We start from the raw sequence: 17,311 nt of genomic DNA, 5'->3' as shown, positions 1-17,311 counted from the left end.
TGGAGAAAAGGCCGGATATGCGTGGAGTAGAGTTAATTCTATAATTCCTTATGGACGGGAAGCTCAAGTTAGCGGTGATGTGGAAAAGACCATGTTTGTCGAATCGAAGAGTTGGATGTCTCGGTTATATCGTTATGGTTTGAAGGATCCTAGCGCTGTTGTTGGCATGGCAAAATGGATTCCACTTTTGTATGATAACGATAGTGACTACATATGTTGCTATTACAATGATCCTACCGGCACAGCAGAGAAAGTTGTTGACAAAGAGAATGTCGGCGGGCAAATTACGGCAAAACTGTTAGTTGTGTCGAAGGAAAAACAGAAATCTCTCGAGGCTCATGGTTTGGAACAATGGTGGTCGAGGGATGCGGAACTTCAACAGTGAGCCCCGTCTTCTCATCCTCACCGATCTAGAACCCCTGTGACAACCAAAGTTGCAAAATAACTACCAAGCAGTAAAATTTCAAAGAATTCCCAATTTGGCATCCAGACAAAACAATTGGAGAAAGCGTGGTTCAGATTACCTTTCCAAGGCCAAGCATCAAAGGAGGTAGTCCAATTCTGAGCATCAAAAAGACTTTTGGAAATTTTCTTCTTTGAGCTTTTGAGTACCAAATCCGAAAATCCTAATCGGTGAGCATAAAAGGAGAAAAAGAAATCAGTGAGAAGGGGAGAATTGAGCGGCCACTGTTCATAAAAAAGAAGAAACAAAAGAAACCCTAGGATTGGATTCGACGGCAAGGAGGCGGAAACAAAAGGATCTTAACGATAAAAAGAAAAGGGAGAAGCAGGGCAAAGTAAGCTACCTGAAAAGGGCACACCAGGTCTTCGCACCACTATCATAACCGCGCCGAGTCCTGTTTTGAGGAGGTAATCATCACATTTCTTTCGACATCCTCGCGACATGTGACCTTTGTTTGTATCTTTTGATTTTGCTTTAGGGAAGGTTTAACGTTTTCTAGGTCTTTGTTGTCGGTGCGTTTCGGTTTCGTTGTGAAGGAGATGATAGGATGAGACGAATGTTGGTCATTTTAGTTTAGGTTAGGAGTAATGGTTTAGTTTTCTCTGTGAGTTTGCTTCTGTTTTGAGTGAGGAAGGAGATGAATGTCTCAAGCAGAGAGAGAGAGTGAATTTGAGGCGGAGGTGGACTCCTTCGCCATTTGTTGATGTTTGTTGGTGTTTGGATCTTATCAAGGCTTTAAAGCCATTAATGGCGATGCCTTTCCCACTGCCCAAAGCTGGCTGTTTCGTTTGACTCTCCCTCTGCATTATTACTTTTCCAAGTTTCCATGTAGCAGGCGGCTGTTTTCTTCCTGTTTGTCTTTCTTGTGGTATTACCACGTTGGGCCAGGAAATGAATTGGGTTTCAGTCAATCCGGACCCAATGGCCCATGTTTGTTTACTGTTTTGTTGACTAGAGTTTTGCCACTCTATTTATGTACATTTTTTGGTCCTAGCCTGATAAGCAAGTCATTCGTGGCCGGGTGGGGATAGAGTTAGTTTATCTCTCCATAGGTAGTAGGTTCGGTACTCATGTGTAGCATTGCTTTCTTTTGGCATTTTATTTCTTTTAGCTATTTTATTTTCTTTTAGCATTTTCATTTCTTTTTATGTTTATGCCTTTACTATACTCATAGTTTCATTTGTTAATAATGCAAATTTGTTTTCTTTTAATTTCATCATTCATTCAAAACCATTTTTAAACTATAAAAATCATACTTTTCTCGATTCAATGTCGAGCCCATTTTCCATACCCTTGTAAGTCGATTGCTTTTTAAGCATCGTCATCAACCTCACATAGCTTACTCTTGGGCTTTCTTACAATGAGCCAGTTCTCTTGCACTTACACTCATATTTCGCATCATTTTGTTGTTTGGGCCCGATTTAATTATTTCATGATTTTTGACAACCCCCATTCATAACAAATGTATCCCTCTCCCATGAAATGTATAATATTTATTCTTTCATTCTTTATTCATCTGTTAATACAAGAATTAAAATGAACATTCGATAACCATTTCAAAGCAAGATCAAAACCTCGATCCAACATCGAGTAATCATTTTTCAAAAACCTAGCAGAACCAACACGTTTTCATCCACCCTTTTGTAAGTCGATTGCTTTATGCATCGCCATCAACCTTGTAAGTCGATTGCTTCATGCATCGCCATCTACCCTTATCCCTAACACTTCTCCTTGCTCCACTCGTCGATTCTTGTTCCGATTAGGTAGCACCCATTAGATAGAACCCTTTGTATGATAACATAGGTAGGATTCCCATATCCTTTTGTATGATAACATAGGTAGGATTCCCATATCCTTTTGTATGATAACATAGGTAGGATTCCCTTATTCTTTTGCATGCTAACATTAGGTAGATATTCCCATTTGTAAATCCTAACACTTAAATACATATTGCATGACAACTCTAGGGCAGAGCTTCCCCCACTTCTAGACCTTTCTAAGCGTCTCCGATCTTGTGGCATGTAGTCCGTTCTATTGCAAAGAGGTAACTGCCTAAGACTCGATTCAGCGAGCTGCGACACCTACTGCTAGGACGTGAACACATCGCCCACTCTCCTTTGACACAACTGGTGTCCTCCTTTTGTAAGTCCATATTCAGATGGCAATCCTTATGTAGCCGAACTACGGCAACTCTGATTCTCATGTTCAGATGAGATACGTAGGCACAAGATGCGATGTCTTGCCGAGTTTGACTAACGACTAACAACTAATCCTTGTTTGCTTTCGCCCTTGTCGCGATCCTTTCTCTCGCCCTCGTTGCGATCGAGACCTTCTCTTTCTCTTGCCCTAGTTGCAATCGAGACCTTTGTTCCCGTAGTTAGCTGAACTACGTTTTGCTCTGATTCTCATTCCCGATGAGATGCGTAGGCATAAGACGCGACGTCTTAGCGAGCACACTCCTCTTTAACCCATAGGTAGCCGAGCTACGAAGACTCTGATTCTCATTCCAGATGAGATACGTATGCAGTGGATGCGACATCCGTGCGAGTCATTTTCTTTGACCCTCTCTTTTAGTAAATAGTACATTAGATAAACACACACCCTTTAGACAAGAACAACAAGAGTGGATCCCGTAGAGTACTACGGATGCGTAGGGGTGCTAATACCTTCCCTTCGCATAATCGACTCCCGAACCCAAGATTTGGTTGCGAGACCTTGTCTTTTCCTTTCCTCTCTTCAGGTTTACTTCGAGCGTTTCCTTTCCCTCCTTTGGGATAAATAACGCACGGTGGCGACTCTTCTGTCACTTCTTTCTCGCCGGTTGTTTTTTTGCGCACTGTATTTTTTAGGCTGCGACAGCTGGCGACTCTGCTGGGGACCCGATTTCCCTAAGCGAGTCCCTCCTAGCTTTTGTAGATTTCTTGTTTGTTGGGTGTTTATGCTTTTGTATAGTCGTTTACCTTCCGCATTTATCTGCTTTATCTTATTGCATTCATGTACATATGTTTGTTGTATCTGTGGGTTCCGTGGGTTGTTTGTTTGTTGGGGTGGGATGTTTTATGAGAGATAAGCCCACTACCCAGGCTTGAGCGTACATATAGGTTTTAGAGTGGATAGTCATGAGGCTTGCGTGGCATGTTGTTGCGTTAAGTTGTTCATGAAGACCCACACCCAGACGAGGTTTCTTTGGATATGTTTTGTCCTATGGGTGTTCCATAACGACAAACGTTCCTCTAGAAATCGTCGACTCTGGTGACCATTTCCCGAGAACTCAGTCGAGGCCTCTCCTCCGAGACGCGTTTATGTTAGCTCTGGTGGGCGCATTCTCGCTGCTCAATCCGAGGACCCCGAGACTGGGAACTTGCTTTAGGATATCCTGTTGAGGGGAGTCAGCAGAGGTCTTTTATCCCGTAATAATGCCAAACCTTCAGTGGTAAACGTATTATTCTCGACTGAAGGGCTAAAGCTGACAAACTTCTGTTCTTAGAACCTACTAGTGAGGGGCGGGCTAAATTCAGGGAACCTTAACCTCCAACCAACCCGGTTTTCTGGGGCAGAGTTTTGATCTTGTATTACATTCCTCAGTGGGTTTCTTTTCAGACAGCGCAACCCGACAGATGTTCAAGCAGATACAACAGTCCTGATTTCCATGTCACTGCATTGCATCACATCATTCTGCATTCATATCATTTAACACATGTTTATCTATTCCCAGGGGTTCATATCTTCTTCTTGATTCTAGTCGGGATTTTCTTCTTACACCGTTTATCAAATGTGAGACTGGAATCAAGGGGGTAGAATGCCTTTTGGAATTGATAAACATGTCAGTGCATTTGCATATCCCATAATATGTCACAATGCTGGGGCAGTCTCATCAACACTGCATCAGAAGATCAAGTTCCCAGTCAATGGAAGAGTTATCACTGTTTGTGGTGAGGAGGACATACTGGTAAGTAACCTGTCTACCTTCAAGTACGTAGAGGTAGAAGGTGAAATTCATGAGACTCTCTGTCAGGCCTTTGAGTCAGTTCAGATCAAGGATGCAGCTCCGGTGGAAGGGGTTAAAGCAGGAGCTCCTATCTCATCTTTCAAGCAGGCGCAAGCCTTGGTGGATTCAGGTATTGCTCCCGGTTGGGGACGTCTGTTGGAGTTACCAATGAAAGACGACAAGTTCGGGATTGGGTATCAACCAACACTGACTTCTACAACTTCAGCACTTCAGACTCGTCAGGGGCCGATTACTTTCTCCAGTGCTGGCGTCATCCAATATGGCCAGATCTCTGCGATCAACGATGAAAATGGAGATAGTGATTGCGACATCGACAACTGGGTGCGTCCGAGGATCCCTGGTGAAGTCATCAACAATTGGTCTTCCGAGGAAATTGTCCAAGTCACTCGTCTAGAGGAGTAATTTTTCTTTGTTTATTCATGCATGTCCAAGTCTTACGTTCCGCCCAGGGCGTAATGACTCATTGTAGGGCTCATCTATGTGAATACCTGCATTGTTTATCATAAATGAAGGACGTCTTTTGCATTCAAAATCTTGTTCACTGTTTTTCTATTTTTACAGTTTTCAAAATTTCAAAAGAATAAAAATATTTGGCAATGTTTTGTTTAGTTTTCACTCACTGTTCACACTCATAAGCACATACCATCACTCATGAAGACGCACATCACCGGATCCTATTGATAACAGTTCTGCTATGGCTCGCTTCGACTTCGAAAATCCAATCTTCCAAGCTGAAGAAGAGGGTGATGAAGACTGTGAACTCCCTGAAGAACTTGCCAGGCTGTTAAAACAGGAGGAAAGGGTCATTCAACCGCATCAAGAGGCTACTGAAGTGATTAATCTCGGCACCGAGGGCGCCAAGAAAGAAATCAAGATAGGGGTTGCTTTGGAAGATGATGTGAAGAAGGGGTTGATTGAACTGTTGCAAGAGTATGTTGACGTCTTCGCTTGGTCTTATCAGGATATGCCAGGGCTTGACACAGACATCGTGGTACACCGCTTGCCTCTCAAAGAAGGTTGTCCTCCGGTCAAGCAGAAGCTCAGAAGAACAAGACTAGAGATGGCTGTAAAGATAAAGGAAGAAGTGCAGAAACAGTTGGATGCAGGGTTTCTAGCGGTTACCAATTATCCGCCATGGGTTGCAAATATCGTTCCAGTACCTAAGAAGGATGGAAAGGTACGGATGTGTATTGACTACCGGGATCTGAACAGAGCTAGCCCTAAAGATGATTTCCCATTACCTCACATCGACGTTTTGGTGGATAACACAGCTCAGTTCTCGGTATTCTCCTTCATGGATGGCTTTTCTGGCTATAACCAAATCAAGATGGCACCAGAAGACATGGAGAAGACAACTTTCATAACCCCATGGGGCACCTTCTGCTACAAGGTGATACCATTTGGTCTGAAAAACGCTGGGGCAACATATCAACGAGCTATGGTGACTCTATTCCATGATATGATTCATCATGAAATCGAGGTTTATGTGGACGATATGATTGCCAAATCTCAGACAGAAGAAGAAAATCTGGTGAATCTGCAGAAATTGTTTGAACGGTTAAGGAAATTCAAGCTGAGGCTTAATCCGAACAAGTGCACTTTCGGGGTGAGATCTGGAAAATTGTTGGGTTTTATTGTTAGCGGAAAAGGGATTGAGGTGGATCCTGACAAAGTGAAAGCAATACAAGAAATGCCTGAGCCAAGAACAGAGAAGCAAGTCCGTGGTTTCTTAGGAAGGTTGAACTACATTGCAAGGTTCATCTCTCACCTAACAGCCACGTGTGAGCCAATTTTCAAATTGTTGAGGAAAGATCAGGCTATCAGGTGGAACGACGATTGTCAAAGGGATTTTGAAAAGATAAAAGAGTATTTGCAGAATCCTCCTATCCTTATGCCTTCAGTCTCAGGGAGACCGCTGATTATGTACTTGACAGTACTTGACAATTCTATGGGTTGTGTTCTCGGTCAACACGACGAGACAGGTAAGAAAGAACATGCCATCTACTACTTGAGTAAGAAGTTCACAGATTGTGAGTCGAGATACTCAATGCTTGAGAAGACATGTTGTGCACTTGCATGGGCTGCTAAGCGATTGAGACAATATATGCTGACTCACACAACTTTACTGATCTCCAAAATGGATCCAGTCAAGTACATATTTGAGAAGCCAGCTCTCACCGGAAGGGTTGCTCGTTGGCAAATGGTACTGACAGAGTACGACATCCAGTATACATCCCAGAAAGCCATCAAAGGGAGTATTCTGTCAGACTATCTTGCTCAGCAGCCGATTGATGATTACGAGCCGATGAAGTTTGATTTTCCAGATGAAGACATCAGGTTCCTCAAGATGAAAGACTGTGAAGAGCCAGTTGTTGAGGAGGGACCAGATCCAGATGAAAAGTGGACTTTAATGTTTGATGGGGTCGTCAACGCCAGAGGAAGTGGAATTGGTGCTGTCATTACAACTCCGAAAGGTGCCCACATGCCCTTCACCGCTCGTCTGACCTTCGAGTGCACCAATAATGAAGCTGAGTACGAGGCCTCTATCTTGGGTATTGAGCAAGCCATTGATCTGAGAATCAAGACTCTGGACATCTTCGGAGATTCAGCTCTAGTGATCAATCAAGTAAATGGTGATTGGAACACTCTCCAGCCTACTTTGGTCCCCTACAGAGATTACACGAGAAGACTGTTGACTTTCTTCACAATAGTAAAGCTGTATCATATACCTCGTGATGAGAACCAGATGGCAGATGCTCTTGCTACTCTATCCTCCATGACCAATGTGGTTCGGTGGAATCATGCTCCTAGGATCGATGTTATGCGTCTTGATAGGGCCGCGTATGTGTTTGCTGCAGAACTGATAGTTGATGACAAGCCCTGGTATCACGACATCAAGTGCTTTCTCAAGAATCAAGAGTACCCTGCAGGGGCATCCAACAATGATAGAAAGACTTTGAGAAGATTGGCAGGCAGTTTCTTCTTGAACAAAGACGATGTGCTGTATAAGAGGAACTTCGACATGGTTTTGCTCAGATGCGTGGATAGACACGAGGCAGACATGTTAATGCAGGAAGTTCATGAAGGTTCCTTCGGTACTCATGCCGGCGGACATGCAATGGCTAAGAAATTGTTGAGGGCGGGTTATTATTGGATGACCATGGAATCAGATTGTTTCAAGTATGCTCGGAAGTGTCATAAATGCCAGATTTATGCTGATAAGGTGCATGTACCGCCGAATCCTCTGAATGTGATGTCTTCGCCGTGGCCGTTTGTGATATGGGGCATCGACATGATTGGAAAGATTGAGCCGACTGCTTCCAATGGGCATCGCTTCATCCTTGTTGCCATAGACTATTTCACCAAATGGGTCGAAGCAGCGTCGTTCGCGAATGTCACCAGACATGTGGTTGCCCGTTTCATCAAGAAAGAAATCATTTGTCGCTATGGGATTCCCGAAAGAATCATTACCGATAATGGTTCTAATCTCAACAACAAAATGATGAGGGAGTTGTGCCAGAACTTCAACATTCAGCATCACAATTCTTCCCCTTATCGTCCTAAGATGAACGATGCTGTTGAGGCAGCAAATAAGAACATAAAGAAGATTGTGCAGAAGATGGTCGTTACATACAGAGATTGGCATGAGATGCTACCCTTCGCCTTGCATGGGTACCGCACTTCAGTACGTACATCGACCGGGGCCACCCCTTACTCCCTTGTGTATGGTATGGAAGCGGTCCTGCCTGTCGAAGTGGAGATTCCATCTCTAAGAGTCCTGTTGGATGTCAAGCTAGACGAAGCTGAATGGGTTCGAACAAGGTTCAACGAGTTGAGTCTTATTGAAGAGAAGCGAATGGCAGCCATTTGTCATGGGAAGTTGTATCAGAGTCGGATGAAGAGAGCCTTTGACCAGAAAGTGCGCCCTCGATGTTTCCAAGTCGGAGATTTGGTGTTGAAAAGGATCCTTCCTCCTTAGACGGATCACAAGGGCAAGTGGACTCCTAACTATGAGGGACCTTATATTGTCACCAAGGTTTCTGATGGAGGGGCCTTAATGCTCGCAACGATGGATGGCGAAGACTTCACTTCCCCTGTGAACTCAGACGTAGTTAAAAAATACTTCGCATAAAACAGACCCACTGGACAATAATAAGAATAGTCCAGGCAAAAAATGGGCATCCCGGTGAACCAAGAAAATGAAAAAGGTTCGGGCAAAAATTAGGGATTTAAAAATGAAAAGATCGTACACCCGGTAAGTTGAAAACCTGAGAAGGCAACTTAGGCAAAAATGGGTATCCCGGTGGATTGAAAACCTGAAAGGGCGATCCAGACAAAAGTTAGGGATTAAGCGAATGACTGCGTTCTGAGTAGTTCTGAATCTCATCTCATGTCGATGACTGGAAACTTTCAAAAGGAAGAAAACAATCTAATCACCTTTTCAGAAGGCTGATCATCTGGAAGATCTTGAAGACGGGCAAGTCATAGCAGAATTGGAACCCAATAGAAATCCATTTCACATTGCCATTAGATTAATTCTTGTTTTGCGATTACCTCTTCCTAGGGATTGCTTCCTGATGTAAATGCCTATTCAGAGGCCATTCAATCAATAAAATCATGTTACTCAGTATATCTCTGTTTTCATTTCCATTTTACTGTTTTGTTTGCAAAAATGACGTCCGAATTTTTGATAAACATTGCATCATGACACATAAGGGCTTTACAGGTATATGCTTAATAAACATTTAAAGTTGATGTGAATTTTAAGTGCTTTGGATCATCTATTTAGAACAGATACCCTCAGGGCATTTCCTAAGCATGTGTGTCAGACTATACACTCCCCAGCGGAGTTGACAGTACCAGACTGTATCTTCCCAGCAGAAGCAGCTGCTCCTCAGAGTTCGATGCCAGATCGAGGATTTCAATCCCAGATCGATGATCTCTTTCCTGGAAGCATAACCTCGATACCGTATCGGTGTTTGCTCCCCCCTGTTGAGTCATCTCTCGTAGATTATGGTTGCCAGAACCACTATCGCTTCGCCCAACAACAGGTTTCCAGCGTCGTTCTCTCCCCAGTCAGAGTCTCGGTATCTCGTCATTTCCAGAACACCGCGTGGCCGGTCATTTCCCCACATAGTTCATTATGCTCTGCATCTCCAACAGTAGTGCCAGGGTCCAGAAGATTGTGATCATTTCCCCAACAGGATTCCTTGCTTCAGCTTGGCAGTTTCCCCAGCATTTCGCATCCCTGCATGTAGAATCATATTGCATTGCATCCTCCCAAATCGCGTAGCATTTCCATCTTCATGGAGCATTACGCCATCGCAAAATTCAAACATGCGCATGTAAGCATAAAACATTCTCGGTATCTCAAGTGATAAGCCAGAAGTTTGTTTCCAGTGCTCAAACTGAAGTTTGTTCATGGCTTATTATCCCCAGCATGGGTCGTTGGCCCACGTGCCGCCTCAATTATCGTTTTCCCTATTTCTGCCGAGGCTGATAGGCATGAAGTTTCCGGTATCCAGACCGAAGTGGCATTCAGGCCAGTTTTTCCGGTATCCAGACCGAAGTGGCATTCAGGCCAGTTTTTCCGGTATTCAGACCGAAGTGGCATTCAGGCCAATTTTCCGGTATTCAGACCGAAGTGGCATTCGCCAGTTTTTCCGGTATCCAGACCGAAGTGGCATTCATGCCAGTTTTTCCGGTATCCAGACCAAAGTGGCATTCAGGCCAGTTTTTCCGGTATTCAGACCGAAGTGGCATTCAGGCCAATTTTCCGGTATTCAGACCGAAGTGGCATTCAGGCCAGTTTTTCCGGTATCCAGACCGAAGTGGCATTCAGGCCAGTTTTTCCGGTATCCAGACCGAAGTGGCATTCAGGCCAGTTTTTCCGGTATCCAGACCGAAGTGGCATTCAGGCCAGTTTTTCCGGTATTCAGACCGAAGTGGCATTCAGGCCAATTTTCCGGTATTCAGACCGAAGTGGCATTCAGGCCAATTTTCCGGTATTCAGACCGAAGTGGCATTCAGGCCAATTTTCCGGTATTCAGACCGAAGTGGCATTCAGGCCAATTTTCCGATATTCAGACTGAAGTGGCATTCAGGCCAGTTTTTCCGATATTCAGATCGAAGAAGTTTCCGACGATCAGGTCGAAGTACTTGTGGCATTCAGGCCAATTTCCGATTTTCAGATCGAAGAAGTTTCCGACGATCAGGTCGAAGTACTTGTGGCATTCAGGCCAGTTTCCGATTTTCAGATCGAAGAAGTTTTCGACGATCAAGTCGAAGTACTTGTGGCACTCAGGCCAGTTTTCCGATTTCCAGATCGAAGTGGTGTTCAGACCAGATTTCCGGTGATCAGACCAACATTGATACTCTCATATTCCGATGCTTAGTGTTCAGACTAATGTGCGGCGTTTAGGCCATGGGTATTCCTGTGTTACCATTTATTTTGGTATCCAGGTCAACTTTCTGTTTCGGTACTCAGGCCGATTTTCACCGTACCAGACGGATTCTTCTCTTGAGATTGCTTCTTTGCCGATTCTGACAGGCATTGTTAATTATTTTCCCAACGGAGTGCAAATTGTCCGTCTGTTCTTGGTATTCAATCACTCTTCACCCTAATCGTCAGAAAGCCGAGGCTATTCATATCGACAGATTCACAGTGGATTGAATAGGGACAACTGTAACATCTCAAAATTTGCCCTCCTTTTCTTTCAAAAAAAAAAAATCACGCATCCATGCATATCATATCATATCATATCATATTGTATCATATTATATCACATCATGTCATAGGGATTCAGGATCAAAATCCGGGTCTTCTTAGTATTTAACCATCTCCCGCTATGATCATATGAAGAGTGCCCTGCCTCATATTCTCTAGTTGAAGACGCTTAAATAGGGGCAACTGTCATACCCCGATTTTGGTCCTGAATTTTTTTCATTTTTATTTGGCACTTGGCCTAAAATTCATTTGCATACATTCATTCCCAAATCCTTTTTTTTAACAGACATTGGTCATTATCTAGCTTCTTGATCATGGTGTTTTTTATTATAAAATGGATTTTAATTATTTGACTTTTTTTAATTTTCAATTTGATTTTAATTTCGAATTAAGTTTAATTCCAAATTTCAATTTAATCTTAATTGTTTATTTTACTAATGATTCAAACTCTAATTGATTTTAATTTCCAAATGAATGTTAGAGTTGATATCAAAGTAGTTTTAACGAATTATAGATTAATTTGATTTTAATTTGGTTTATGCTGATTTGTTATTATTATTTAAATTGATATTTAGATTAGTCTTGGATTATTCCTAAAATCCATAACCATTTTTATAATCAAATATCCAAATTCCTTAAACCCACAATTAAATCCACTTTTTCCAATCCAACAACCCAACTCTATTTTTAAATCCATATCCATTTTCATTATCCATTCGGAACCAATTTAAACCAATCCATATCCAAAATCCATTCAATCATAACAATTAACCAATTAACCCAAAGTTCATTAATATAAAACAATTACCCAACAAAAAAACAAGTCCCAATTCCAATCCCATAAGAATTCCATAACAGCAACAACCGAGTTTCTTGCATTTACTTTTGAATCAAGATTCTCAATCTCAAGATGAAGTAGCAGTTTATCTCAAAGACCCATACACCAGTCGGAATGAGTGTTATCAACTGGACTCTTATTTTGATCAAGAAGACAACAATGTTGCTCAAATTTTCAAAACAGAAGTAAGCCCCATGATGCCTCATATCTTCAATGGATGCAATGCGACTGTGTTTGCTTATGGGGCTACTGGAAGTGGGAAGACATATACTATGCAGGGAACTGAAGAACATCCTGGCTTGATACATCTAGCAATGTCAAATATCATTTATATTTGTCAAAACACTGGAAGCACAACACATCTATCATACTATGAGGTCTACATGGACCGATGTTACGATCTCTTAGAACTAAAAGCAACTGAGATTTCAGTTTTGGACGACCAAGATGGTCAAATTCATCTTAGGGGACTGTCTCAAGTTCCTGTACACACAATGTCTGAATTTCCAGATGTTTTTGCCAGTGGTGTTCAAAGGCGCAAAGTTGCACATACATGCCTCAATGATGTATCCAGTAGGAGTCATGGAGTGCTTGTGATATCTGTAGTATCTACTCCTGATGAGACAGGAAGAACTGTATGTGGAAAGCTGAATCTCATCGACTTGGCAGGTAATGAAGATAACAGAAGGAGCTGCAGTGAAGGGATACGTCTTCAAGAGAGTGCTAAGATAAATCAGTCCTTGTTTGCGCTCTCGAACGTGATATACACGTTGAACAACAACCAAACAAGAATACCCTATAGAGAAAGCAAATTGACCCGTATATTACAAGACTCTCTAGGCGGAACGAGTCGTGCGCTGATGGTTGCTTGCCTGAATCCAGGAGAATACCAAGAATCTGTTAATACTGTTGGTTTGGCTGCTCGATCAAGGCATGTCTCTAATTTTGTACCTTCAGCTCATAAACTTGAGACGCCAAAAGCTAATGTGGACATGGAAGCCAAATTGAGATCTTGGCTAGAATCGAAAGGCAAGGCAAAGACTTCACAACAAAGACTTGGGCCATTTAAATCTCCAATTTTGAAAAAAAACTCCAAGTTCCATCATGACATCTGCTAAGAAGTCAGTTACTTTCTGTACTTCAGTGAAGGTGGAAAGAACTTACATCAACCAAGATGCTCCAAATACTACTGAAAGCAGGTCCTTTGCGGAGACTTTTAGAAATTTGATAGATGATGAAGCTGCTTTTGATTCTTTCAAGGAGAACAATCATAGGAGAGAGATTGAGCATGAGCGAATAGGCTCTATTCCAAGCTTGCAACCAACATTACCAAGCTTGTCAAAATCAAACCAAGCTCACCGAGTTCACTGCAGTAAAAAACAACAACAAAACAATTAGCAAAAACAAGGAATCTATGTGGAGGCGCATTTGTTTAATCCACCGCTTGCTTCACTAGCCATGAGTCTCAAAATCTTGGAGAAAAGGCCGGATATGCGTGGAGTAGAGTTAATTCTATAATTCCTTATGGACGGGAAGCTCAAGTTAGCGGTGATGTGGAAAAGACCATGTTTGTCGAATCGAAGAGTTGGATGTCTCGGTTATATCGTTATGGTTTGAAGGATCCTAGCGCTGTTGTTGGCATGGCAAAATGGATTCCACTTTTGTATGATAACGACAGTGACTACATATGTTGCTATTACAATGATCCTACCGGCACAGCAGAGAAAGTTGTTGACAAAGAGAATGTCGGCGGGCAAATTACGGCAAAACTGTTAGTTGTGTCGAAGGAAAAACAGAAATCTCTCGAGGCTCATGGTTTGGAACAATGGTGGTCGAGGGATGCGGAACTTCAACAGTGAGCCCCGTCTTCTCATCCTCACCGATCCAGAACCCCTGTGACAACCAAAGTTGCAAAATAACTACCAAGCAGTAAAATTTCAAAGAATTCCCAATTTGGCATCCAGACAAAACAATTGGAGAAAGCGTGGTTCAGATTACCTTTCCAAGGCCAAGCATCAAAGGAGGTAGTCCAATTCTGAGCATCAAAAAGACTTTTGGAAATTTTCTTCTTTGAGCTTTTGAGTACCAAATCCGAAAACCCTAATCGGTGAGCATAAAAGGAGAAAAAGAAATCAGTGAGAAGGGGAGAATTGAGCGGCCACTGTTCATAAAAAAGAAGAAACAAAAGAAACCCTAGGATTGGATTCGACGGCAAGGAGGCGGAAACAAAAGGATCTTAACGATAAAAAGAAAAGGGAGAAGCAGGGCAAAGTAAGCTACCTGAAAAGGGCACACCAGGTCTTCGCACCGCTATCATAACCGCGCCGAGTCCTGTTTTGAGGAGGTAATCATCACATTTCTTTCGACATCCTCACGACATGTGACCTTTGTTTGTATCTTTTGATTTTGCTTTAGGGAAGGTTTAACGTTTTCTAGGTCTTTGTTGTCGGTGCGTTTCGGTTTCGTTGTGAAGGAGATGATAGGATGAGACGAATGTTGGTCATTTTAGTTTAGGTTAGGAGTAATGGTTTAGTTTTCTCTGTGAGTTTGCTTCTGTTTTGAGTGAGGAAGGAGATGAATGTCTCAAGCAGAGAGAGAGAGTGAATTTGAGGTGGAGGTGGACTCCTTCGCCATTTGTTGATGTTTGTTGGTGTTTGGATCTTATCAAGGCTTTAAAGCCATTAATGGCGATGCCTTTCCCACTGCCCAAAGCTGGCTGTTTCGTTTGACTCTCCCTCTGCATTATTACTTTTCCAAGTTTCCATGTAGCAGGCGGCTGTTTTCTTCCTGTTTGTCTTTCTTGTGGTATTACCACGTTGGGCCAGGAAATGAATTGGGTTTCAGTCAATCCGGACCCAATGGCCCATTTTTGTTTACTGTTTTGTTGACTAGAGTTTTTCCACTCTATTTATGTACATTTTTTGGTCCTAGCCTGATAAGCAAGTCATTCATGGCCGGGTGGGGATAGAGTTAGTTTATCTCTCCATAGGTAGTGGGTTCGGTACTCATGTGTAGCATTGCTTTCTTTTGGCATTTTATTTCTTTTAGCTATTTTATTTTCTTTTAGCATTTTCATTTCTTTTTATGTTTATGCCTTTACTATACTCATAGTTTCATTTGTTAATAATGCAAATTTGTTTTCTTTTAATTTCATCATTCATTCAAAACCATTTTTAAACTATAAAAATCATACTTTTCTCGATTCAATGTCGAGCCCATTTTCCATACCCTTGTAAGTCGATTGCTTTTTAAGCATCGCCATCAACCTCACATAGCTTACTCTTGGGCTTTCTTACAATGAGCCGGTTCTCTTGCACTTACACTCATATTTCGCATCATTTTGTTGTTTGGGCCCGATTTAATTATTTCATGATTTTTGACAACCCCCATTCATAACAAATGTATCCCTCTCCCATGAAATGTATAATATTTATTCTTTCATTCTTTATTCATCTGTTAATACAAGAATTAAAATGAACATTCGATAACCATTTCAAAGCAAGATCAAAACCTCGATCCAACATCGAGTAATCATTTTTCAAAAACCTAGCAGAACCAACACGTTTTCATCCACCCTTTTGTAAGTCGATTGCTTTATGCATCGCCATCAACCTTGTAAGTCGATTGCTTCATGCATCGCCATCTACCCTTATCCCTAACACTTCTCCTTGCTCCACTCGTCGATTCTTGTTCCGATTAGGTAGCACCCATTAGATAGAACCCTTTGTATGATAACATAGGTAGGATTCCCATATCCTTTTGTATGATAACATAGGTAGGATTCCCATATCCTTTTGTATGATAACATAGGTAGGATTCCCTTATTCTTTTGCATGCTAATATTAGGTAGATATTCCCATTTGTAAATCCTAACACTTAAATGCATATTGCATGACAACTCTAGGGCAGAGCTTCCCCCACTTCTAGACCTTTCTAAGCGTCTCCGATCTTGTGGCATGTAGTCCGTTCTATTGCAAAGAGGTAACTGCCTAAGACTCGATTCAGCGAGCTGCGACACCTACTGCTAGGACGTGAACACATCGCCCACTCTCCTTTGACACAACTGGTGTCCTCCTTTTGTAAGTCCATATTCAGATGGCAATCCCTATGTAGCCGAACTACGGCAACTCTGATTCTCATGTTCAGATGAGATACGTAGGCACAAGATGCGATGTCTTGCCGAGTTTGACTAACGACTAACAATTAATCCTTGTTTGCTTTCGCCCTTGTTGCGATCCTTTCTCTCGCCCTCGTTGCGATCGAGACCTTCTCTTTCTCTTGCCCTAGTTGCAATCGAGACCTTTGTTCCCGTAGTTAGCTGAACTACGTTTTGCTCTGATTCTCATTCCCGATGAGATACGTAGGCATAAGACGCGACGTCTTAGCGAGCACACTCCTCTTTAACCCATAGGTAGCCGAGCTACGAAGACTCTGATTCTCATTCCAGATGAGATACGTATGCAGTGGATGCGACATCCGTGCGAGTCATTTTCTTTGACCCTCTCTTTTAGTAAATAGTACATTAGATAAACACACACCCTTTAGACAAGAACAACAAGAGTGGATCCCGTAGAGTACTACGGATGCGTAGGGGTGCTAATACCTTCCCTTCGCATAATCGACTCCCGAACCCAAGATTTGGTTGCGAGACCTTGTCTTTTCGTTTCCTCTCTTCAGGTTTACTTCGAGCGTTTCCTTTCCCTCCTTTGGGATAAATAACGCACGGTGGCGACTCTTCTGTCACTTCTTTCTCGCCGGTTGTTTTTTCGCGCACTGTATTTTTTAGGCTGCGACAATGTCCTAACACTATGCCTTCTTTAACCATAAAGTGACACTTCTCCCAGTTTAACACAAGGTTAACTTCTACGCATCTCTCTAGGATTTTCTCAAGATTAATGAGGCAATTCTCAAAGTCGAACCCACACACTGAGAAATCGTCCACAAATACTTCCATAATTCCGTCGAGATAATCTGCGAAGATTGACATCATACAACGTTGGAAAGTAGTTGGCGCATTACAGAGTCCAAACGGCATTCGTCTCTAAGCAAACATTCCGTAAGGACATGTGAAGGTTGTTTTCTCTTGATCCTCAGAGTGTATGGGTATTTGGAAAAATCCAGAATATCCATCCAGATAACAAAAGTAAGAGTGTTTGGCAAGACGCTCAAGCATTTGATCTATGAATGGAAGGGGGAAATGGTCTTTCCTAGTTGCCTTATTGAGCTTCCTATAATCTATGCACATACGCCATCCGCCTTCTATACGTTTAGCCA

The 17,311-nt window shown here is 42.4% G+C and overlaps 1 pseudogene; it reads left to right on the top strand.

Moving 5' to 3' along the window:
• The first annotated feature begins 91 nt into the window (after window positions 1–91).
• LOC127081655 (kinesin-like protein KIN-10B) lies at window positions 92–13,435 on the top strand (annotated as a pseudogene).
• Window positions 13,436–17,311: the final 3,876 nt, after the last annotated feature.

Source organism: Lathyrus oleraceus, chromosome 5, assembly GCF_024323335.1.
Source record: "Lathyrus oleraceus cultivar Zhongwan6 chromosome 5, CAAS_Psat_ZW6_1.0, whole genome shotgun sequence".
NCBI classification, from domain to species: domain Eukaryota; kingdom Viridiplantae; phylum Streptophyta; class Magnoliopsida; order Fabales; family Fabaceae; genus Lathyrus; species Lathyrus oleraceus.
The sequence above is the reverse complement of the archived record's forward strand: the minus strand, read 5'-3'. Positions and strand labels throughout refer to the sequence as shown.